Raw genomic sequence first — 24,472 nt, forward strand, 5'->3', positions numbered from 1 at the left:
CAGCAAGTAACACTTTTTTTTTTTTTAGAAGAAATGACATTTTTATATTATTATTCTATTAAAGTCGCATACATCTCTGTCAGTTAAGTGACACATTTAATAGGCACACTTTATACTTCTATTAATAGTTTTCACAGATATGGTTACAAAGTAAATTTTAAGTAGAGAAATAAAATACATTTTAATTAGTAAGTAATCATCTCAGGCGTTTGCTTAATTACTGTTACTTATGCAACTAACCCCAGGCGTAGCTATTTAGGAAACAATTCATATCTTCTTTGTAACGCATTCTAAACCAATGGTGTTGACTCTAAGATGTAATGTGCTCACAATTAAGTTGAGTGTTCAATATGATGAATCAATATTAATATTAAACTTGGGCTGAAGACAGAACAAAAGATACAGGCTAGTGCACAGCAATAAAGCCATCCTGTGATCTGTGATTTATGCAGGTGACAACGAGCTGCCTAATTAGGTGTTCCTGAATTGGAAGATCAAGCAGGAAGCTGGTGGCTCAGCGGACGGGGCTCATTCTTCATGTCGGCAGGGCTCAGGAAGAGAGTTCCCGAGAGTTCTTCATTTGCAGGGAATAGCGGACCATCATCAAGGCCAGGACACTGCCGTCACTTGCCCAGGTCCCAGCCTCCAGGTACACAGCCACCGTGGAGTCAGGCTGCTGACGATCTACTCCCTCCCAAATCCGTACAGCTCTAGATCTGCAAGTTCCCCCGAGGCCTTCGCAGTTCTCTTTGGTCTTCCATGCATGGGAGCCTTTAAAAAATTTTTTTTCAGTTAAGCTCCAAGATGAAATCACTAGAGACTTCCTCCAAAGCCCAACCTTCCAAGCTTGCTGCCCACAGCCTTCCACCATTGTCCAGACCACACAGCCCATCTGTACCCCAAGCTCAGAGGAGAATTTTAAAACGAAAGAGCCCTCAACAACCATTGCTTCTCTCATTTAACATGGGATCAAATGCAGTGCTAGGAAACCCAAGACCTGAGCCAGAGACTGCTGAGCTAGCTCATGGCCTGGCTTCTCCCAGGGCAGAGGAAGTTCTATGAACCCCAAGCCCTCTGGCTATTAGCGACACTGGGGATATCTAACAATGTATAACTTGCTTTTCAGAAGGTACAAATACCTTAGAAGTCTTGAATACCTGGTTTGTTTGTTTGTTTTTAAGCATTATTGGAAATACATTACTGTAATATCCTGGAGTATTTTCCTATCATGCACAGATTCCCCTCCCTTGCCAAATCCTTTCCATTTCTTTCTTTTGGAAATGGCCTACTTTGATAGTCCTACACTGCAACACAGGTGTGTGTCAGGGATCTCGGTCTGTTAGACTTCCTTGTGAAGTTTATTTAGCACTGGCAAAGACTGTGAGGAAAGGGTCAGAGCTTCAGAGGTTGTATGATGCAACTAGGGGCCGAGACTTTGGAGGTGAAACATGTTCAGTGTGCCCAGCAGAGGAGAAAGTTAAAGTTGCTCCATAGAGCAGTGGACTCTGCCTTCGGCTGATAAGCTCTGGGTGGCTCTGTCCAGCCTTTCTTTCTACCAATTTAAACTCCTTCCCCCTTTCCATCTTTGCCCACAGGGTTGGACACATGGCCAGATTCATCAACAACTGAGGCAGAGATAATGGGCTGAGCTGACTCGTTTAGAAGCAGTAATTCCTTCTAGAGATTCCCCATTCATTTAGGCACTGGAGCAATTATTTGCTGTCTGACACTTGCAGGTAGGTAACTGGTCCAAAAGCTAACCTCATAGGATGACTGCTTTCTAAAGGGCTTTGGGAACAAGCAATTCTCAAATAATCGGTATAGCACATTCAATAAACTTTCACCGAGTTCAATTTCTTCCTTTGTGGCTCCTGCCACAGGCAAGGTAAGGATTCTTGAAATGGGGCAATTTGGACCTGCAGGGGCATTTTTCTTCTTTGCTCCTTTGTTTGAAAATTGAACTGAAGAAAATCATGGTTAGCAATATTTATGGGTTTGGATGTAATTATTCCAAACTTTGCAACTGCTCTGGGGAGGGGTGGCACTGAATTCTATCACCCACTTAACCTTTTCAGCAATAGCAGGATAAATCTCTTTCCCAGTTTTGTGTTGTTGTTGTTGTTGTTGTTTGAGACAGGGTCTCGCTCTGCAGTCCAGGCTGGCCTTGAGCTCACTTTGTAGCCCAGGCTGGCCTCGAACTCACAGCAATCCTCCTGACTCAGCCTCCCGAGTGCTGGGATTACAGGCGTGCACCACCACGCCGGACTCCTCTTTCCAAGTTTTGGTGTCCCTCTGTAACCTTCCACTTCATGCCACCCATTACAGAAAAGGAGTTAAAGAAAAAATTAAACCAGAGGTCCTTTCAGTGCAGGTTTCTAACCAGATTTCCGATTGTTGTATACTTCAGATAATGACTTTGCAACAAGGTTCTCTATTTGATAAGAAAAGACCCCTTTGAGTGCTTGTCAACATTTGAACTTATCAGCCAGTTTGACATTTAACAGGGTTAAAATGTACACCCACAATGTGCTCGGACAATGGTTTCTCTTACTAGGAAGACTTTTGGGATAATTTGTTGTTTGCTGTAGTGGTGGTTGTTATGGTTACCTAAACATTTCCATCCCTTCCACTGGCCACCCACTAGTTGGCTGAACTCTGGCCTTATGTGGCTCCTGACTGTTCCTTAATCTGCATGGCTTGTCCAGCCACCTGTGCCAAAGAGGATCTGATTGGGAGAAAACAGGAAGATCTTCAGCCCAGCACCTTAAGAAGACAAAAGTGCAGCCTTTAAGCAGGTGAGGGCACTGCATTGAAAATCGAGAATGAGCCATACGGACTGTTGATTTGGAGAGTAATTTTTAGGCTCCTGACATAGCCAGTGCATAGATTTTGTAAAGAAGTTTTACAAAAGTAAATATGAGTAATTTGTACTGCCAATGTGGTTTGCTGATACGCTAGCTCATTAAAGTTTGTGATTTCCATAGGAGTTGTAACCCCAAAATAAACTTGCTTTGCAACCCTTAGAAATAGAAAAAATCTTCCATTTATTGTTAGAAAAATTAAAAGCTGGAAAACTGTCTCCAAAGTAGATAGATATGTGTGTGTTTCTGTTTTGTTTCATTTTGTTTTGTTTTGCAGTACTGGGGATTGAATCCAGCACCTTCACTGGATGGTGAGCTATATCCTCGCTACCACCTCCTTTTTTTTTGAGACAAGGTCTCTTTAAGTTGCTAAATTTCCTGGCTGTACTGGGCTCACACTTAAGATCCTCCTACCTCAGCCTCTCAGTGTGCTGGGATTACAGGCACGTACCACCTCTCCCAGTAAAATTTCTTGCTATTTAAAATTATATACCACTATAGTTTGGATCTTAAGTGTTCCCCAAACACCTATAGGTAAAAGGTTGGTCCTCAGTGGGGTGCTTCCGGGAGGCTGCAGAACCTTTAAGAGGTGGGGCCTAGTGGGTGGTGTTGGGTCATTGGGAGCGTGTTCTTGAAGGAGACCATGGGACCACAGCCTCCTCCTCACTCACTTTTTACTTCTCAGGCATTAGGTGAACAGATTTACCCCACCTTGTGCTGTCACCACGATCTGCTGCCCTACCCAAAGCAATAGGGCAAACAGATCACGGACCGCAATGGGAAGCCAGAATAAGACTTTTTTCTTTAGTTTTTGTTTCTGAGAGATAGTGTCTCACCATGCAGCAGAGGCTGGCCTCAAAATCCATCCTCCTGCCTCAGCCTCCTAGAGTGCTGGAATTACAGGCCCCCTTTTTTTCTCTTTAAATTGATTTTCTCAGGTAATTGTTGTAGTAATGGAAAGCAGACACCATCTCTAGTATTACCCATAACTTTGGCAAGTCATTCTGATTCAGGTACTAAAGTCACCCTCAGTTGTGGACCCCCAGCTGAAAACATCAGGAAGCATCAAAGGAAAAAATTACAAGTTGAGTTAAAAGGCCTCAATTGGCTTTATTTGTGATTCTAGAACCAGGCAGGAGAGGAGGCTGGTTTTACAGACAGAAAAGTGCTAAGGAGAGCAGAGACAAAGAACGAACAGCAGATTGGCCATTTAAGAGTTACCTTCCTTGGGGCTGGGGATTTAGCTCAGTGGCAAAAGCGCCTGCCTGGCAAGCGCAAGGTTGTGAGTTCGGTTCCCAGTACTGGAGAAAAACCAAAAAAAAAAAAAAAAAAGAGTTACCTTCCTTGTAAGGTGGGACAGTGAGCTAGAACAATAGGAAAATAACTGGCTACTTTAACACTGATGTTCTTTTTTGTTGTTAAGGATTAAAGCAAATGATTAAATGTCACAGCCATGCATACCGATACTAACGTGTTTGGGAAATTTGGCTATTCTCTCTCACTCTCCTGATTTCTCAGACTGTCAGATAACAATTAAGTTTAGGTTCAGTGATGCAGAACGTTAGCACGAGTGACCCCATTCTGGCTTTTAGTTTGGTCTGTCAGGGCCCAGCGCAGGGAGGCTAGTCCAAAACAATGGCCTCCTCTAATTTTTATTTAACAGGAGTAAAGCTTGCAAACTGAAAGCATATAGATCAAAGTACAAGGTTGGAATCAGAAAGATGTTGGTTCAGATCACATTCTACTACTTCCAAGCTGCCTATACTCCTATTTACCTTGCAAGGGAAGAAAATATAAATAAAGTATGTGAATCACCTAGTATTGTGCCTTGTGCATAGTAAATACTCAAGCTGTGCTTAACACATGAATGCTGCTGGTGAATCATTCTTCTTTCAGTGTATACACCATAAACCGGTCTGGATGAAGGGCACACTATTCACCAGCCAAATGTCCTTTGTGGTGGATCTAATGATGAGGGCATTGAGAAAGACTTTTTGGGTTTTGGTTTTTTTGAGACAGTGTCTCGCTATGTAGTTCAGACTGGCCTTGAACTCACCATGCAGCCCAGGCTGGCCTCAAACTCACAGCCATCCCCCAGCCTCAGTCTCCCATGTGCTAGGATTACAGGCGTGTGCAGACACCCAGCTCAGAGAAAGTTTTTAATGTTCCTGTGACACCTGTGCCAGCAGTTCAGTCATTAGTCACGAAGTACCATCAGCAGGTCACTGCACCAGATTAACAACAGTGCCTGTCTGGGAAGCTGGCTTCCCAGGCAACAGAGGGCAAGCCGTCTTGGTCAGAATGGGCTAGGGTATGCTGCAGTGACAGGCACACTCTAAAACCTCAGCAATTTAATGTGGAAAGGTTTATCTGTCCCTCCTGCAAAATCCACTCTGGTTTTCAGAGGCCTCTAGGAAATTTTTCAGGCAGCACTCAGGCTGCTTCTCCCTTATGGCTCTACCACCCAGAGACCAAGTCTTCTTGCTGCAGCTGCAGCCAGGGAAGAAGAAAGAGGAAGTGACTGCTGTCACATCTACTCACAATCTGTTGTTCGGAACTTGTCACATGATCCCACCCACGGCCAGAGCTTCAGAGATGGAGCCGGATATTTGGTGAATGACCCTGCACCAAATCAGAACCTCTGGCGGTGGGACTCAGGGGGCTGTCTGTGTGTATACTGTTTGTTTGCTTGCTTTTTGAGACAGGGTCTCACTAAGTAGTTCAGGCTGACTGTGAACTCACTATACACCCCAGCCTGACCTCAAACTCATGGTTGGCCTCCTGCCTCAGGCTCCTGAGTGCTGGGATTACAGGTGTGCATCACCACACCTGGTTAAGGACTCTATTTAGCAAACTCCCCAGGGATTGTATTGCAAAATTGGTCATTACAGTGCTGAGTATGCAGGGAATGTTGCTCTGTGAGATGAACAATTTGAAATAATGGAAAGGATGACTCTGTCAGTGTCGTAATTAAAACGAGAGCCGAAGTCTGAAATACAAGGCCGGCATGTATGTGTAGCGCTCAGAGACAGATGCCTCTCAAACCTGTATTTCTGGTCTGGACTCTCCTCTGCTTACAGAACTGTGCATGCTCCACTGGGGTCTCACAGGGGCGTCAAAGCTGGCTCACTCATCCCTACCACACTGTTTCTCAGGTCCTGGGTTAGTACGAGCGTATGCCCTCCAGGAGACGGCTGAGCCTTCCCACCTTGGGAGGCTTCCTGACCCCATTTATTCCCTCTACTCCTCAAACCCAAGCAGCAATTTCCTATTTCTCTTTACCATTTTGTGTATCTCCTGTGTTCTCTCTCCCTGCATTGCTGTTCCCCGGCCAGGGTCCTACCACTGCTCACTTGGTCTCTCTGCCTCACCTAGCGTCTCTCTTCTTCTCCCGTGTTGTTGGAATGAGCCACCTTGTGCATTCTTACAACTCAGCCAGACCCTTCTCTTCCACCTTTCACATCTTTTACAAGATCCTTCTCCCTCTGTGATGCTCTTTCTGATCTTTTTCTCTCCACACTTGCCTCACGCACCCATGGTCTGCATGCATGTGTACGAATCTCCCCTCAGCTAGGGTACAAGCCCAAGAAGGCAGATAGTAAGACGGCTCTCCAGGTCCAGGCTCCTTGTCCTCCAGAGCAGTGCTCAGCATTCATGCAGTTGAAAAAAGGAATGGAGGGTGGAGGACATATAGTGCCTGCCACATTATAGGTGTTATGTAAATGTTTGGGGTTTTTTTTTTTTTTTTGGTCTTTTTGAGATAGGGTCTGGCTTTGCAGTTCAAGCTGGCCTTGAGCTTGCAACTATCCTCCTGCCTCAGCCTCCCAAGTGCTGGGATTACAGGCATGAGCCACCATGCCCAGCTCACTATGTAGTTCAAACTGGCCTTGAATTCACTGTTCAGTCCAGGCTGGTCTTGAATTCATTTTTAATTTTTTTGTCTTTTTGAGACAGGGTCTCACTATGCAGTTCAGGCTGGCGCTGAGCTCACTTTATAGCCCGCGCTGGTCTTGAACTTGCGATGATCCTCCTGCCTCAGCCTCCTGAGTGCTGGGATTACAGGCGTGCACTACCATGCCCAGTTTATAGATGTGTGCTGCATGAAAGAATAGCATCTTTTTCTGCCTAGTTACCTGGAGTATCCATTAAAGGATTTCACCAAATCCAAAATAATAAACTAATTAAAATGACCGTTCATCTATACGAATACAGCAGCTTTTCTGCAGAAGACCTGATAATGAAATCCATCATCATTGGAAAACTGTTCTGCAGCTGTGACCAAAGACGGAACTAAGAGGTGACGTGACTCGTCACGCCTCGGGTGTCTGGGTAATAACGTTGCTTTGCCAGGACAGCATTATTATCATTTGCAGAAAAACAATTTTGAATAAAATAAGGTGAATTAAAAATAACATCAAGTAAATTAAAAATAAAACGCTTGAGCAAACTAATCTCATGGTTCAGGAAATGCTAATAAGGAAAAGTTATGCAGTTTTTCTTAATTCACCACATAATCCGTATGTGTTTGTGGCAATTAATGCTAATATTAGTGTTCATATTTCTTATATTCCTGAACATGTACAGCAGTACTTATTCATACATAATAAAAGTGAGCTAGAATTTACTCAGAATGTATTTCTAGGAGTGTTTGTAATCTACTTAATGTACAGCATCTCCTGTCTCAAATTACAGATTTTAGTCTATTTTTTTACCTTTAAGTCTGCTCTTTCATATTTTTAAAGGACTCAGCACCTCTACTTACTCATTTCCCCCTAAAATGACCCCAAAACAGGAGACTACCAAAAAAAAAAAAACCGACTTACACTAAGACTACATCAGAGCCTGAGAAAAAACATCTGTTTTTACTGCCTCTAAAGAATAGTTTTAGGGGCTGGGGATTTAGCTCAGTGGCCTACAGCGCCTGCCTGGCAAGCGTGAGGTTGTGAGTTCAATCCCCAGTACTGGGGGAAAAAAAAAAAAAAAGAATAGTTTCATTTTAAAAAGCAGGAATAAAGTTGGGGGTAGTGGCATATATCTATAATCCCAGCACTCTGGGAGGCTGAGGCAGGAGGATCACAAGCCTGGGTAACTTAGTAACTTTGTGAGACACTGTCTGAAAACAAAACAAAACAAAAAATTAAAAGGGCAGGTGGTGTAGCTCAGTGCAGAGGCCCTGGATTCAATCCCTAGTAATACACACAAAAAAGTGGGAATGATCATCTCTTCTGCCACATTGGCATGTTTTAGAGTTTATCCAATAGCTGACTATCTTAGTCTGTTTTGGTTGCTATAACAACATACCCTACACTGGGTAGCTTATAAGCAACAGAGTTTATTTCTCACAGTCTAGGGCTTGAGCAGTCCAAGATCAAGGGATCAGCATGCTTGGTGTTTGCTGAAGGCTCGTTTTCAGAAGCGCAGAGCTGCGTCCTCACAGGGTGAAGGAGTGAAGGAGCTCACAGCGGCCTCTCATGTAAAGGCACCAATGCCATTCCTGAGGGCCCCACCCTCATGACCGACTCACTCCCGCAAGACCCACCTCCTAATTAGGATTTAACATACAAATCGCGAAGCGACACAGACATTCAGTCTATAGCAATTATCAAAAGTGACTTAGAAAGCCTTGACCTTTGGGTTCTCTTGTATTTACAGCAACTGCCAGGTTAGAGTATCAAACAGGACAAAGGGCACGTGCCCTGGGCTGCAGCATCGGCTGAGTTCTGAGGACCTTCTGAGAGAAGAGGAGCACAGGGTCCAACACCCTGAAGGCCGCTTTGCCTAGTCAAGCAAGAAACCTGGGAGGGGCGAGGTGCTCCCCTGCCCATCAGGTGAAATGCAGGTGGCACTCGAGTGACCCTGCTCCCCAGATGCTGATTCTGTGATTGGAAGAAGCACACAGGACGAAGGGGAGCACAGAAATGGTAGATCTTAGCCGGCTGTGGTGTGCACATCTGTAATGCCAGCATTCAGGAGGCTGAGGCAGCAGGATCACTGGGAGCTTGAGGCTAACCTGGGCTACGCAGTGAGACTGTGTTTCAAAAATGAATGAATGAATGTTCTCTTCAGCTTGGACCAGTCCTCTATGTGCCAGATCCACGAAAGCTTATTTGCCGTTTCCATAAAGAGCACCCCAAATCCAACATGTCCAGACCCACCTCAAAAATTTGCCCTAACCTGATTCTCTCTCTGCAAACCCGCTCCCATATAGTCAGGCAAACCAGTCCGAAATGCAGGAGTTACTCGTGCTTGGGCATCCTCTCCCCATCCCCGTATCTATTTTACCTTCCACGACCAACTCCTGTCACGTCCCGACCTCTCCTCTCTGCTCGGCTGCAGGAGCTTCCTGACCAGCACAGCAGCATCCCCTTGCTGTCACCAACCTATCCTGTACACGGGAACCACAGTCACAGTTTGCAAAGTGCAAACCCGACAGGGCCTTGTTCCTGTGGAAGCATTTCAATGGCTTTTCGTTGCCTCAGCAACAAAGACAGAGCTCCCAGGAGGCCCGACAACCGCCCTGCAGAGCCTCATTTTTCCCCGCTCTCCAACTTCCCTCACACCACAGCTTACTCTACTCCACGCAGGCCATGTTTCCCTGGCCAAAGGACCTGTACCCATGCCCTTTCCCCATCTAGAAGATTCCTCTACGCCTCTCCTGCCTACCTTGCAATGGGGGTTAGGTTATGACACCCCAAAAGATATGCTGAAGCCCTAACTGTCAGTACCTTCTTCGGAAATGGGGTCTTTATGGAGGTAATGAAGTCATTAGGTGGACCCTAACTCAATATGACCCCTTTATAAAAAGGGAGCTTTGGGCAAGAGACAGACACGTACGGAGAGGGGATGTGAACACACACTAGGAGAAGACAGCCACATGCCTGGAGTGGAGCGTGTACACATCAAGGAACACCAGAGGTTACCAGCAAACACCGGAAGCTAGGAGGGGCGTGGAAGGACCCTTCCCTATGCTGGCCCGTGAGATCAAGGCCCTGCAGACACCTTGGTTTCAGAGCCTCGCCTTCAGAACTCTGAGGCAACACATTTCTGTTGTTTGAAGCAACGTAGTTTGGGTGCTTTTTTATAGCAGTCCCGGGAAATGAATACATCCCACAATCCGCTTCAATTCTATCTTTTTCGAGGAATGTGTATGGGACCTCCAGCTAGGCCAAACTCTCCCATTATACACACACAGCACTGCTTCTCCTTCATTGCAACAGCGCATTACAACTTGACATTTAATTGTATAATTATTAGACTGATGGCAGGATCTTTCATTATACTACAAAGAGCGGGAACTGCACCCTTCTTTGCCTTTGTGGGATCCCTGGAGCCTAACCTAGGGCATGGCACATATTAGAGCTCCATGACTATGCACTGAGTAAGTGAGAGAAAGCAATAAGGGGAAATATCCTGAGATGAGGCTAGAGGCTAAGACCTTAAAAGAAGGCAGGTTAGGAGACAGGTTGGCCTGACACCATTTCCAGAAGGACCCTAAAACACCTCTTCTGTCAGCTGATTCCATCTACAAAGGTTTGAAATGCACATACTTGAGAGTAGGAAGACATTAAGCTACATTTGCACTAGCATATTCATAACATAGCCTCTCTGGGAAGCAAGCCTGGGGACAGGGTACACTGTGGAGGTTGCTAAGTCAAGACCCTGGGGGTCTGAAGGTAGAATCTGTGACTTCCTGACCAAAGACAAGAAAAAGCACAGGATAATACCAAAGGATAATATCAAAACATCCCTTCCTGTGTCCCTTTCTTGTTAAGGCTCAACTTACTGCTGGTCAGAAACAAACAACAACATAACTGCTTATTCCGGGTGAAGGAGACACTTTTCAGGGAATTCCAAAGGAGTACTTAGACACTTAGCAGGTACTGGCAGCCAGGGAACTAGCTCCCTCTTCAACTAGATGTGTGCCACAGGGGGCAGCAGAGCATGTGCAGTCGGGGCCCATCCTTTAAAAGGGAAGCGTCGTGAGCCTGGCGTTTGGTCACAGGGCTCATGTGCTGTAATTAAAATGGAAAACCTTCAACATCTTGATCTCACAAAGTACGTGTCACCACACATGGCCAGTTTGTTCTCTTTTAGTGGAGAACAAACTCTAGAAACTAATAACGAAATGACCCTCATGTTCTATTAAAAAGCATTTGCTGAAGACCTGTAGAAAGAGGAGAAACTTGAAATGGATGACTGCTTTCATAAAGAGCTTTGTAAAAAGCTGTAAAGCTACAAGAGCTTCCCCTCCTCCACTTTCTCTCTCTCCTGCCTTTAATGGTACTGAAGAGGGAAACAGATTTTTTTCCCCATTGCCCAACTCAGGATATATACTCCTGTTGCAATAACTACACCCCACCAAGTCCTTTCCATTCACATCCTCTGAGATTAAGGCCAACTGCATAAAGAATCAGCCTGAAGTGCTGAGTCTTAGAAAGGGCTGTGGAATACAGCTGGTCCAGCCTCCTTTCCAATGAAAAAATGTATTCTACAAAATCCCCTAGTGCAGGCCCCAATTTATGCTTAAGTCTCCAAAGAAACAAGAATTTATTTTTTTTAATTTCCTAAACAACTTACTCCATTATTAAGCAACTGCACATAACAAGATTTTAAATATTTCTCCTTACATGGGGCCTTGTGTAGCCAAATGGCTCAATTTAAACTTTATACTGGTGCCTTATTTTTCTGAAGGTAACTGCTGAAAGAAAAAGATTTTAATTGCATATTTAAATAAAAGGTACAAAATTGGCAGTGATTTTATTCTTGGATTTACGGCCACTAGAACATTCCTGTGGCAGGAGAGAAAGTACACTAAACTTTGAAATTAAATAGATAGCTATACAATTAGACACTACATAATTAGATAGCTATATATAGTCAACATGTAAATTACACATTTGGAGTCCTTCCCTAGAGCTCAGTTTCAGACTTTTCAAACTGAAGCACTTTTTGTGAAACTTGAACCTCATAAACACTATTTGTGAGGTGTCTTTCCTCCAGAGATTTATATTTGCGAACGATTTCATTTGTATTAAATGTATTACTGGCACATAGTGTAGTCATTTTGCTTTATGGTAGCATATTTTAAGAGTAAAAGCACTTGCCAAAAGGGTATTAACATATAATCAGCAAGAGAAATGATGTCATTGCTGTAAGAAAATTCTGCAGAGATTCCAGACAGTTCTGCAGAGATCTATAGCCTATGGTTACATGATAAAAGAGAAAAAAGGAATAAAACAAAATATACGTGATTTAAAATTCTAAAGCGCCAGGCATGGTGGCACACGCCTGTAATCCCAGTACTTAGGAGGCTGAGGCAGGAAGATTATTGCGAGTTCGAGACCAGCCTGGGCTACAAAGTGAGCTCAAGGTCAGCCTGAACTGCAGTGACACCCTGTCTCAAAAAGACAAAAAAAAAATAAATAAATAAATAAAAAATTCTAAAGCATGATTTCAGTAACTAGAAATAAAAACCAGATGCTTTCTCAAAGTATGTTTTAAGTGAAATATCAGAATCAGAAATTTTAACATTAAAAATATTTAATATTTAATGCTTAAAGTTATGGGTATGGTGACACATGACTTTAATCCCAGCACTTACAAGGCCAAGGAAGAAGGATGGCTATGAGTTCAAGACCAGCCTGGGGTACACAGTGAGACACTGTGTACTAAAATCAATCAATCCTAAATATGTAACCAAAATAAATGGAGTCTTCTGATTGTGCTTAATGTGTAAATACTCTATACTCATTCCTGAAAGTCAATAACCAGACTTGGTCAATTCAAGAGGACAGAAGATCTAAAGAAAAAGAATTTAGTGATTAAGTCATAGAAAAAAAACTAACCTCCCGGGAGGCAGCAGGAAAGGGGTAGTTTCAGCCAACATCTCTACTCAGCCCAGAGAAGCTACAGTAATCTGACCACACTCACCCATGGTTCTCTATGACTGAACACAGCCGCTGAGGTTTGATGCAGTTATAAGGATCTATGTTAATGAAAATTAGTTCTAGTAAGTGCTTGCAATCTCAGCCAGCCCAAATGTTGCTTATTCTATACTATAATTACATTACAAAACAAATTAAAACCTCCACAAATACTGAAAAGTAGTGAAAGTAAATTGAAAACCCTGGGTCTAAAACAGTTTAAAAATCATCATGAAATCAGCAGCATTAAGCACCATTATCTTTCCTTCCCAAATAGAATGTCAGGGCCCCCATCAAAAGCAATCCTTGGGCTATCTCAGTATCTCAAATTACTGTTTATTAGTGGGAAAAAGGCAAAATAATTCTATTTGAATCTGTCTGGGGACCAAATTTAATTATAGAAAAATTCCAAAATTCATATGGGAATCCGACTTTTTCCCCTTTGATCTTCTGTTTACAACATAATTTTGAAAGAGCTGAAAAATGTTTCCCACTGCCTAACTCTACCTACGCTCACGGTGAACGCAAGCTGTGCTTTGGAACCGCTATGTGACAAAAGATAAATGCTAAGGTTCATTAGCAGCCGATGAAAGGAGAGAATTTCAGACATATCCAGGCTGCAACTGCAAACCACCTATGCTCATCACTTTTCAGCACTATAAAAAGTAAAAAGGAAGATTCTTACCCTTCACAATCATGGATGAGCAGCTGATCACAGCGTTCATAAATTATGCATGCCAGCACTTCTGCACAATTACCTCACAGAACCACTGTGTTGTTCCAAAGATTTCAAAAGCAAAAGCAACTATAGCCATTTAGAAAATGAAATGTTGCCTAGAAAATAATTATTGGGATCAATAAACAATTGAAATTAGGATGGGGAAGGCTCATCAGTTTACTTGATTCCTTTCTAGAGATTTAAAATTAAGAATATAGGGGCTAGCTGGGCACAGTGGTGCATGCCTATAATCCCAGCACTCTGGGAGACTGAGGCACGAGTGCAAGTTTGAGCCAAGTCAGAGTGAATGAGTGAGAATGTTTCAAAATAAAAAGAGGCTGGGGATATAGCTCAGTGCCCCGGGCTCAATCCCCACTACCTGAAAATAAAACAAAAGACATAGGGGCTGAAGGCACAGCTTAGTGGTAGAGTATGAGCATGTTCAAAGCCCTGGGTTGAAGCTCCAGCATGTCCCTGCCCCAAAAAATAATTATCAAAGAAAATAAAATTCAGAATACTGTATATACTCATTTGGAAACAAGCTATATATACATAAGCAGGTATTCTCTTGATTGGTATAACACTTATGCCCTGGCACTAACAAATATACTACCCTGCACTTCAGCAGTACCGTTTAGGATCCATAAGATGGCAGGCCTACATTTCACAGTGATGTCTGAAAGTATAAAATACTCTGAAATAGATACTGCATAATATCAACAGTATATGCCTAGGAATAATGTTGGGGTCATCTATCAAATTAAATTTATAAATTATGAAACTAAGAACTATTACATCCTATTTATTCTTGTTGAACCACAAATCATTATAGCCAGAAGGAAGCTTAAGACCACGTACTTTGTCCTGCATTCTCTACACATGGAAACCAGGGTCCAGATGTTAGTAGTTCCCAGGGATTAGCAGACAGGGGACCAGAAGCCCAACCTCCAATTCTACACCAGCCCCATCACTCACAATATTCCTCCAGTTCCTCATGGTACCATTGAAGAACAACTACCCCTCTGGCTGTCTCACCACTCTGGAGTCCATCTTTGCCCTCCCCTGCAAACTGCCTTTTGTTCCTCAAGAGAATGGTCCTGGGACACCACACTCGTGCTATCTGGACCCCAGGGAGGAATTTTCATAATGCTCTTCGCAAATTAGTTTGTGGACTTCTCAGACTAGGATATGGTAATGTACAATTGTTCTAGAAGCCACAGGATAAGTAAGTAACATCTCCTTAGATGACTGGTAAGACATCTTTTTCATTAGAAGAAACTGTAATAAATTTTAAACATGAAATACATAAAATGTCAAAGAAATGTGTTCTTTGTGTAGGCTAGCTCAGGCCCTGGGCATCAGCATGCTTTGGTAGGAAGTTCAGAGCAGGATTTAATTGATTAAAATGTTCCTCTCCTTCAGGACACAGATGGGTACTCACCACCAAAAGGTCATATTTCACTTGTATCATGGAACTATTGTCATGCTACTATTCAAATACTATGTGGAAGGGCCTGAGATGCATTTAACCTCGATATTTTTTTTTCTTGATTTTTTTAATTTTTATTTTTTTCTAGTACCGGGAATTGAACTCACAACCTCGCGCTTGCCAGGCAGGTGCTGTGCCGTTGAGCTAAATCCCCAGCCCCTAACCTTGATATTTGACAAACATCACCTTACAAACAGTTCACTATAAACCAGGTATCAACTATTAGGCATGATAAATATGTTGCTGTTACAGACCACTACCAAGCAGAATTCTTATGGGCAAACCGAACACAATGCATAGAATGAAAATAAACCCAAGGCACTACTTTTAGAGTTTTATAACTTTTTTATTAAACATGCTACTATAAAGTATGGAATCTAGAAAGCAGGAGAGATGGAGGACTGATCAAACCTGCCTGGGTCTATTTTGTTATCTATGAAAAAGAGATCCCTTTACCATTTCTTTGGGCATGATTTTTAATGACCGTAACATAAGATAATTAGCACCTATACCTTTTCCTGTACATTTTGACAGTGATTAATTCACTTACTTGAAATACACTCACTTTCTTAGTCTCAGCAAATTGATTGGTTAGAAATCAGTAAGTTAGTCAATGTCATGAAAAACAAAGACAGGTTAGAAATCAGTAAGTTAGACAATGTCATGAAAAACAAAGATAGACGAGGGATAATTCTAGATTAAATGGGACTAAAGATATGACCTCTAAATGACATACATGTTCTGGGATTTTATTTTTGCTGTGAAAAACATTACTGGGACAAGTGGCAAAATCTGAACAAGGACCATAGACTACACAATATTAGACAATGCTGTTGTATTCACTGCCTGATTTGATAATTGCTCAAGCATTATGTAATAGAATTACCTTATTCTTGCTTCTGGAACTATATATTCAAATATTCAGGGAAGCGGGGCATCATATCGAGACTGCATGCAAGCATGAGATTTAGCAAGGGTACACATCACACTGAAAGAGTCTTTTGGACTTTTCACAATGCTTTTTTGTTTTGGTTTTAGTGGAACCAAAAAGTTCTAGGCTCTGTTACAGGGACCACAGAATTACTTTAAAGTATGTATGTTTTTCTAGGTTTCTATGGCTTTCATCATATTCTCAAAGGTATTGATGATCCCTAAAATTTGTAAGAACAATGACCCCAGAAGAAAATAAATGACACATTCTAAGGGACGTGATACACAAAATGGCTTCAGTAAGTACTGGTAATGAATCTGAATGAATGCCCTTTTTCTAGAGTGCAACTAAACTTTTTAGTGCTATCATTAGAGATAAGTATTGAATAGGAAAGATTTTTTTAAAAAAGCAAAATGGCAAATCAAGATTGTGACTATTACATGCAAAGTGGTAGGAGGACTTCAAGGAAATTTGTTTTGGAGGTACTTATGATCTAGTTGGAATGATAATACACAAAGAATATTAACAAAGGGTTGAAAAAGTAGTCAATTACTATAAAATGTACATTTTCTCTTTTTGGGGGGACAGTACCACGGATTGAACCAAAGGCCTTTGCACTGAGCTAATCCCCAGCCCTTTTTATTTTGAGATGGGGTCTTGCTAATTCACTACGTTGCCCAGGCTGGATTCCAATGTGTGATCCTCCTGTCTCAGCCTACTGGTGTTGGAATTATAGAGGTATGCCATCATGCCTAGCTATACTATAACTTTTGAAGGTAAGCCTCTTGACTGAGAAGACTTCATAGGCATGAAAGATTTTCTGCACGTATATACAGGATTTTAATCTTTCCAACTATAATGTGAAAAGTTCCACTGACAGAGGATAGGAAAATCACCCTACCAGTGCCCTGAAACCATTACATATTTTCAATAGGTACTAGCCCAAAAAAGATCTTTCACCCAGAAGCAAATGTTTTGAAAATTTCCAGTTAACATTCAGGAAACATCTTCAACAGAAATATTTGGAAGCATAAAGGTAAATCTCTAGGATAGTGTTGTTGTCACCCACTCTCTCCTGTAAGTTTTCTGAGAAGTATCAGGAGACATGGCCAAGCCTGCTGCTGTTTATGCGCAGTATAGAAAAGTATCTAGGAAATACACAATGAGATCAGTATTAGACAAAAAGGTCCATAAGTTTAGTCTAACTACAGTGCTATTTGTTGCTGTTTTATTTTTTCACCTCAAACACAGAGTACAAGAGCACTAGTGTTTATAGAGCACTATTTCTTAAACCTTCGTTAATCCCACTGCTAACATCTTCAGATTATAGCTAATTCACAGACCAACTACTACTACATATACTAAAATAGCTTCAACTTTCAGCTCTGTCTATATGGTGAATCTGGACATTTTGCTTATCCTAAGCCTAAATTTTCTTACTTGTAAAAAGAAGCTAACAGGAGTTTAGTAAGCAGTAAGCAGCACCTTGCAAGTAAAGATAATGCATGGCAAACTGCAAGCATTCAATAAATATTTGCCATTGTTCCCAGTGTTACTATCTTCATCAGTTTGTCTATAGTCATCGTGAAAGTTCATCTCATACTTCCATACCACATTCTTGTCATCTTTGATTTTGTCAGTTTCTTCTAAAAAATTTCCAAAGAATTCCAGGTACTGGCAAGTGTGGCCCTCAGTAGCTAGCTTCAACCAACCTAAGGCCAGCCTGCTCTCTCAGGATGCCCCTTAATAAGCTTCCTCCCCTTCCCGGACACGCTCTGTTCTTCTCAGGCTCTTTGCCTGCGTTCCCAGTGACCCCTCCATGTGGAATGCCTTCCCTGGGTACATCCATATAGGGTGCTGATCCTCCAAGCTGGCTTGGGTGCCACCTCCTCCACAAAGCTTTCTCTGATCCCTCCAGCAGAGTGAATTCCCTCTCTGGACTCTTGAAATACTGTTATTTCCTTCTACCTTGAAAAACGTTGACATAGGTTCACATTTTCCCCGACCCTAAAACGTAAGGCCTTTCATAACCAAGGTCCAAGTTGTTTCATTTTGCATCTGCAAGGCTCTTCCTAAATCCAGGTCCACACTCTCAATGATCCTATTTATTGGATGAGTAATCAAATACCTACAATAAAAGTAAGATGTGGTAAAAGAAAAGAGTGAAATAAGTGCTAAGAGACCCCAAGGAAGAATTTATTTTACCTGACTTTGCATTTGCAGTAAACCTTTTAAGGGCACACTAGAACTCAGGGCTGGGCAAACTACAATCAAAAGTCTAGACCAAGGAACCAACATGAATAAACGACGGAGGGGCGAAAGCACAAAGATTTAAAATCATGCTGAGGCTGGGCATGGTGGTGCACACCTGTAATCCCAGCACTCAGGAAGCTGAGGCAGGAGAATCCTTGCGAGTTCGAGACCAGCCTGGGCTACAAAGTAAGTTGAAGTCCAGCCTGAACTGCATAGCGAGACCCTGTCTCAAAAAAAAGACAAAAAAAAAAAAAAAAAGAATAAAATAAAGTAAAATCACGCTGAAATTTAGGAAATGCAAAGGACAGTAGATTAGTTGAGCTGAAAAGGCCAGGCTATGTCAGGCCCTGAAGGAATTCCTAAAGGAGCATGTACTTAATTCTAAAAAAAACATGAGAAACTACTGAGATTTTTGAAAAGGGAAATAATATACTCAGATGTGATTTATTTATTCATTTATTTGCAGGGTGAGGGATTGAACCAGGGTCTCTTGATGTGTTTAACAAAAATTACTCATCGGCTGCGCATGTAAAATGGAACTACAATTGGGAAACTACTATGGTTTGAATGCGTATGTCCTTCCAAAATTCTTGTTGGAACGCAAACCCCAAAGTGATGGGGCCTTTTGGGAATGATTACTCATTAGGGCCATGACCGCATGAAGGGGACTGAGGCCCTTATAAGAGGTTTCAGAGAGCTGTGTGGCTGTTTCATCTCCTCTGTGTATGGGAGTACTTTGGCTATGGTGTGCCTGCTTGCTATCACACAGCAATGTACCCATTCCATTACATTCACACATAGGCCCATATGACCAGAGGAGGGTGTGTAAGGACACAGCATCCTTCCCCTTCTGCCCTTCCACTTCCTGCACGTGTGAACACAAGGCGCAATCCTGGAAGCAGACAGTGAGCCTTCACCAGATGCTACATCTACTGGTGCTTTGATCTTGGACTTCCCAGCCACCAGAACCATGAGAAATAATTTGCATTTGCAAATTACCTAGTCTGTGGTATTTGCTACAGGAGCAGGGACAGATTGAAACAAAAACCAATGAAAGGTTTTGTAATAGTAAGGAAAACAGCAATGATATACTGAACTATAGATAGTGAGACTATAAAGGTGAAAAAAATGTAAAACAGAACAAAGTGGAAGGAAAACCGCAATGGGGCAAGGCAGGGAGCAAGGGCTTTCATGGACAGAATTTAGGGAGCCCATGGACATGGACAAAAAAATGGGGCATCTTTACTTCCACTGACCTCTAAGTGAAAAGGACCCAGCCATCCATGACAACTACAGGAAGCAAACCACAGCGTTAGACTGGCAAAGAAGCCGATGGCATAAAAGGGGCTTTTGTGTCCTAAAGTGAATAAAATTTGGTAAAACCTTTACCAGGAACAAAGATTGTAACAGGAAAATTTTAAGATGTTACAAATCAAAACTATGTGTGGGGACTGAGACAGAGAAGCAGTAAGGATGGGTAAAGTCAGCTGAGGATAGTGACACATACCTAGAGTCGAAAATACTCAGGAAGCAGAGGCAGGAGGACTGGAACTTCCGGGCCAGTCTGGGCAACTTAGCAAGACCTTGTCTCAAAATAAAATTTAAAAAGGGGGTAGGGGGCTGGATGTGGTGCACATACCTGTAATACCAGCACTTGGGTGGCTGAAGGAGGATCACTGAGTTCAAGGCCAACCTAGACCACATAGTGAGTTCAAGGCCATCTACATAGCAAGACCCTGTCTCAAAAATGAAACAAAATAAAATAAAATAAAAAACAAAAACAAGAGGGTAGGAGAAACATTGAGGATGTAGCTCAGTGGTAAAGTGCATGCTTAGCATGTGCAAGGCCTTGGGCTCAATCCTCAGTACTACAACAATAACAATAGTAATACAGATAAAGTTATCGGTTTGACGTTCACTGTGCTGAGTTTCAGGTGTCTGTCCATGCTTAGAGAAAGACTTCCATTTTCTTGTGCCTAGTAGACTCTAGCTACAAGGACCCCAAATCATCTCCACATAGTAGGAGTCCCCACTTTCCATTCTGCTCATCTGTCCATCTTTTGACACTGACAATAGTCTAAAGGTGATCCACTGTCCTGGTGTACCTGAGACAGAGGGGCTTTCCAGGGCACAATCCTAAAACCAGGAAAGTCCAGGACAAACTTATGAGCCAATCATCTTAAGAACCCCTCAAATCTGACACTACATGTTAATAGGCATATACTATCTAATTAAGAAAAAAAAATGCTATTAAAGATTTATTTTGGATCTGAGTGTGTTTATTTGTTCTTCCCATAAGGTAGAAAATCTTAAAGGAGGAGCCAGAGATATAGCTCAGCAGCACAGTGCCTGCCTGGCAAACTAAAGTCTCATTCTCAGTACCAAAAAAAAAAAAAAAACTCTTGAAAGAAAAATCGTCCTCTGGCTGCACGTGTTGGCGCATGCCTGTAATCCCAGCACTTGAGAGGCTGAGGCAGGAGGATCCTTGCGAGTTCCAGACCAGCCTGGGCTATAAAGTGAGCTCAAGGCCAGCCTGAACTGCACAGTGAGACGCTGTCTCAAAAAGACAAAAAAAAAAAAAGAAAGAAAAGAAAAATCATCTTCTCACACGGTCAGACAATATGGGCAATCAATGTATTAGTAACTGCATCTCATATATATAGATAGATAATTCTACAATTTACACAATGCTGATACATTTGCATATCACGCAATCCTCACAACTCCGAGATAGATTTGATTCTCTTCTGCTCTGCCTCACAGAAAGCAAGTGGCAGACTCCTGCCACTGCAGCTGCCAAACACTAAAATACTGTACTGTGTGTTCTAGAGGCAGGATTGGTTGCTGCTATATGGAGATTATGCAAAGCTGCAAGTTTCTTTCTTCAGCAATGTCCCGTGAACTCAGCGCTCTGACATTATATTGTTACATAATAAAATGGAGAGTTTGTTTTAGGTAGGAGACACCCTAAGGTAAAGTGATGGATTTACCTATATTAAAAAAAAAAGCATACAAGCCAACAATTAAATATTCCTAGACTGGTAAGATTTGGTAAGAGCAGCAATAACTCGCAAATCAAAAATATATGGTAACTGGTGCAAAACTAGACTACTCGATACATCATCTGATCAGAAAACCTACACATGGTAATGAGTGTATTACTCAGTTAACAGAAATGGACACACCCATGTGTGCCTGTATTGATCAATCTAGGAAGCCTGAAGTAGCTGGGAAACGAGAAAGGTTGGACACACAAACCAGGGCAGTCAATTAGTATTAAGATTTAATACACCGGAGAAGCCGTGTTTATGGGCTGCACAATTCACTGACTATCTTTCCTTGTAACCATGGCAACACCTACACCAAGGCAGTTCCAAAATTCACCTTTGAATATCCACAATCCACCGAATTTGCACCTACGCAACTGAAATAAAACCAACAAACACATCACCACAAGCTAAATCAAGACAACTACGACCTTTCCCACGTCCCCAGCCTCTTATCCAGCGAACATGATCTTGAGGTCTTTCACCCATATCCCTGGAAAGGAAGGTGAGTCCAGAACAACCACCGCTCTTTGAAACTGAAAGGGTTTTCTTTCACTTTCGTGTACGGGTGGACATCGGAGATGAAAGGAAACCGCATGCCCACACCAATGTAACATTTTCCTTAAAAAGGCAAATGAGCCAATATGATAAAAATGATTTCCTAACATCTTGTAGCAGGTCCGTCAGGCAAGCTCAGTTTTGCCCCTGCAGCCCACTGCCTCTGGAGCCCAGAAGTCGTTTCCAGCACGGCTGTTTGATTTACAGTTCTAAAAAACAAAACGCGTTCCGTGCAGGTGGGACCGCGCACAGCGTGAGCAAGAATCATGACGTATTCGGGAGAGCTTTCCAGAACGGCCCTGGCTTGAGCAAGACGCCCAGGGAGCAATCTCACTTCTGCCCGTGGAAACCGAATCAAATCTCACCCTCACCCCCACCCCATGGACAGAACGCAAACCAAGCGGTTTTATTAGAACGGTAGCTAAATCCCTCGTCAGACCCGTCCTTCCTGAGTGGCCACTACCCAGAGCGCCGCGCCCCGAGTCCTCGCTCTCTACCCGCTCCATCCACTTCCCTGGAACCTGAGAAGAAACAACCCACCGCAAAAGAAAAAGAAACCCCAAACAAAACTTCTGTCGCAGAGGCTTAAAGCTCCCCCGTGTCTGCGGCGGTCTGCGCTGCCACTAGTAAAGATGGCGGCCCTAGGAGTAGCCGCTCCCTCCGGCTGGCCGCGGGCTCCCCCGCCAGCCACGACCGTTCACGCGGAGCCCTCCTCGCTCGCCGCGGTTTGACGCATTGCAGGTGCAGCGCGACCAATCAGGCGGCTCGACTCTTTCCGGCCAACCACTGCAGGGTCTCTCTGGCCTATCAGAGCTTCCTTGTCAAAAAACGAACGCGGAAAGAAGCCTCGGCCGCGCCAACTAAGCAACCAGCACACAGCGCGTTTTGGGGCGTGTGTGGCCACTGCTGTGTGCCCCTCCGCGGGAAATATAGTTCCCTCCTCCGCTCAGCTCGGCGCCCCGCCCTGGAGCATATTAGGGCTTAGGGGCGAGGCTCGCTTCTCCTCTCTGCTTGACCGGCTTTGGTCCCTCCGAGACAAATATTTGACCTAAAAATAATGCTCAGTTTCTGTGCGGTGGCTCGTGGCCTTTTGTAGGGCAGTCTGAAAGAAAAGGCGCTCTTTGCCGTCCGTCTGGCGCGTTTTGTGAAAACAGTTGCCATCGGAGAAATAAATCGACCACCCCCGATCTTAAAATCCTGACTGCGAATCGAGCCGATGCTTACTGACTAGGAATGTACCTCTCAACCCCACGAAGGCACCTCGTGGGCACTCTTTCCAGAAGTGCGGGTTTGGCCCCTTCGACCCCGTGATTTCCTTAGGTCCTGTCGCGGTGGGCAAAATAAGTTTAGTTTGGAGCGGGAGGAGCCCTGCCCGAAATCCCGCAGTGCCGGGTTCCTGGTTTCCCGGTAGATTGACAGGCAGTGGTCTCGCAGCCCCTGTTAGCTCTGGCTGGAGGCAGACGGAACGCACGGTTTAACACGCCCCCCGCCCCCATGAATGTGAACATTTGGTGAAATAACCTCCCAAATGTCCCGATCTGTCATCATACTCTAGTGCAACGCGGTGCATCTAAGCCCTCAAAGTAGGTGAAAAACATCTGATACCCAGGATTAACTGACGCCTAAAATTCGGTTTGGTGGCAGAACACAAAATAGGCTCTATCTAGGTTGTCTGTCTCCCAAAGCCTATGTTTCTACTACAAGGACGCCTCATTTTCTAGAGCTGAACTGCAGTTACGCGATAGCTCAAACATTTGGCGAACTTTATTGTATAACTGAACCAAGGGAATCATTTCCTGTGGATACAGTTTTCAATGGACTACCAAGAAAGTAGCAGAGAAGAAATGTTACTCTGTTATAGTCACTGCTAGAAAAATCCAGCTGTGAAAAGTAAATCTTGGAGATTTTTTAAAAATTGCTATTTAACCTCCAAACATCTATCTATGATTTTGACACAAGAGGGCTTGGATGATCGGACTCCTATGATGTAACTAATCTATACTGATATCCTGTTTCTAAAATTATGTTATCAATGGCCCTTCCTGACATTTTACAACCAATAGTGGTGTCTGCACTGTACCCATGGGAAGTTGTTCTTTGATCTGAAGCTATAGTTGCCAGTTGCTGTTCATTGCTATTTTCTTATACTCAAAGTCTTGGTCAAAAAAGGAGAAAAGCTGTGGTTATCTTTTTGTAGATAGTGGTCATCCCAAAAAATGCTAACCCAGTGAACAAATACCTTGAAACTTCCAAATGGACATCTCTTCATAAAACTATCTGTGTGAAAAGACAATATACGGTATTTCTTTCACAATGTTTGTGGCCTAGAAGGATGTAAGCACTATGACTTGGTATCAAGCCATATACTCATGTGAAAAAAGAGATCTAATTTTGCCATTAACAAATTAGATATTCTTCTGTTAGTTCCTTTGTCTTGGAACCCCAGTTTTCTAGCATGTAGAATGAAAGGGTTGGTTTAGATCATTTCTAGATTTCCTTCTGGCTGCAGTATTTGATTCTGCTGTGAAGTTGTACCATAATGTAGCCATTGCAGCATAAGACTCATTTTATTATCAGGGCATATAACCAAGTTTATTCTTTAGACTATTTCTATTGATGAATTATTAATTATAATTTTTTATTAATTAGAATTTTCTGAGTTTTATTATATTAAACAATGAGTACTTAACAG

The 24,472-nt window shown here is 42.9% G+C and overlaps 2 long non-coding RNA genes across 2 annotated transcripts; one reads left to right on the forward strand and one right to left on the reverse strand.

Moving 5' to 3' along the window:
• Positions 1-95: 95 nt before the first annotated feature.
• On the reverse strand, positions 96-24,074 carry LOC106149162. Its single transcript, XR_001235150.1, has 2 exons — positions 22,321-24,074; positions 96-771 (listed from the first exon to the last, which is right to left on the reverse strand). It is a non-coding gene; the product is annotated as an uncharacterized LOC106149162 (long non-coding RNA).
• LOC102013341 lies at positions 562-3,017 on the forward strand. The gene is made up of 3 exons (XR_261928.2): positions 562-649; positions 1,596-1,736; positions 2,645-3,017. It is a non-coding gene; the product is annotated as an uncharacterized LOC102013341 (long non-coding RNA).
• Positions 24,075-24,472: the final 398 nt, after the last annotated feature.

The sequence above is a fragment of the Chinchilla lanigera genome, unplaced genomic scaffold (assembly GCF_000276665.1).
Source record: "Chinchilla lanigera isolate Chin_1 unplaced genomic scaffold, ChiLan1.0 scaffold00037, whole genome shotgun sequence".
Taxonomy (NCBI): Eukaryota; Metazoa; Chordata; class Mammalia; order Rodentia; family Chinchillidae; genus Chinchilla; species Chinchilla lanigera.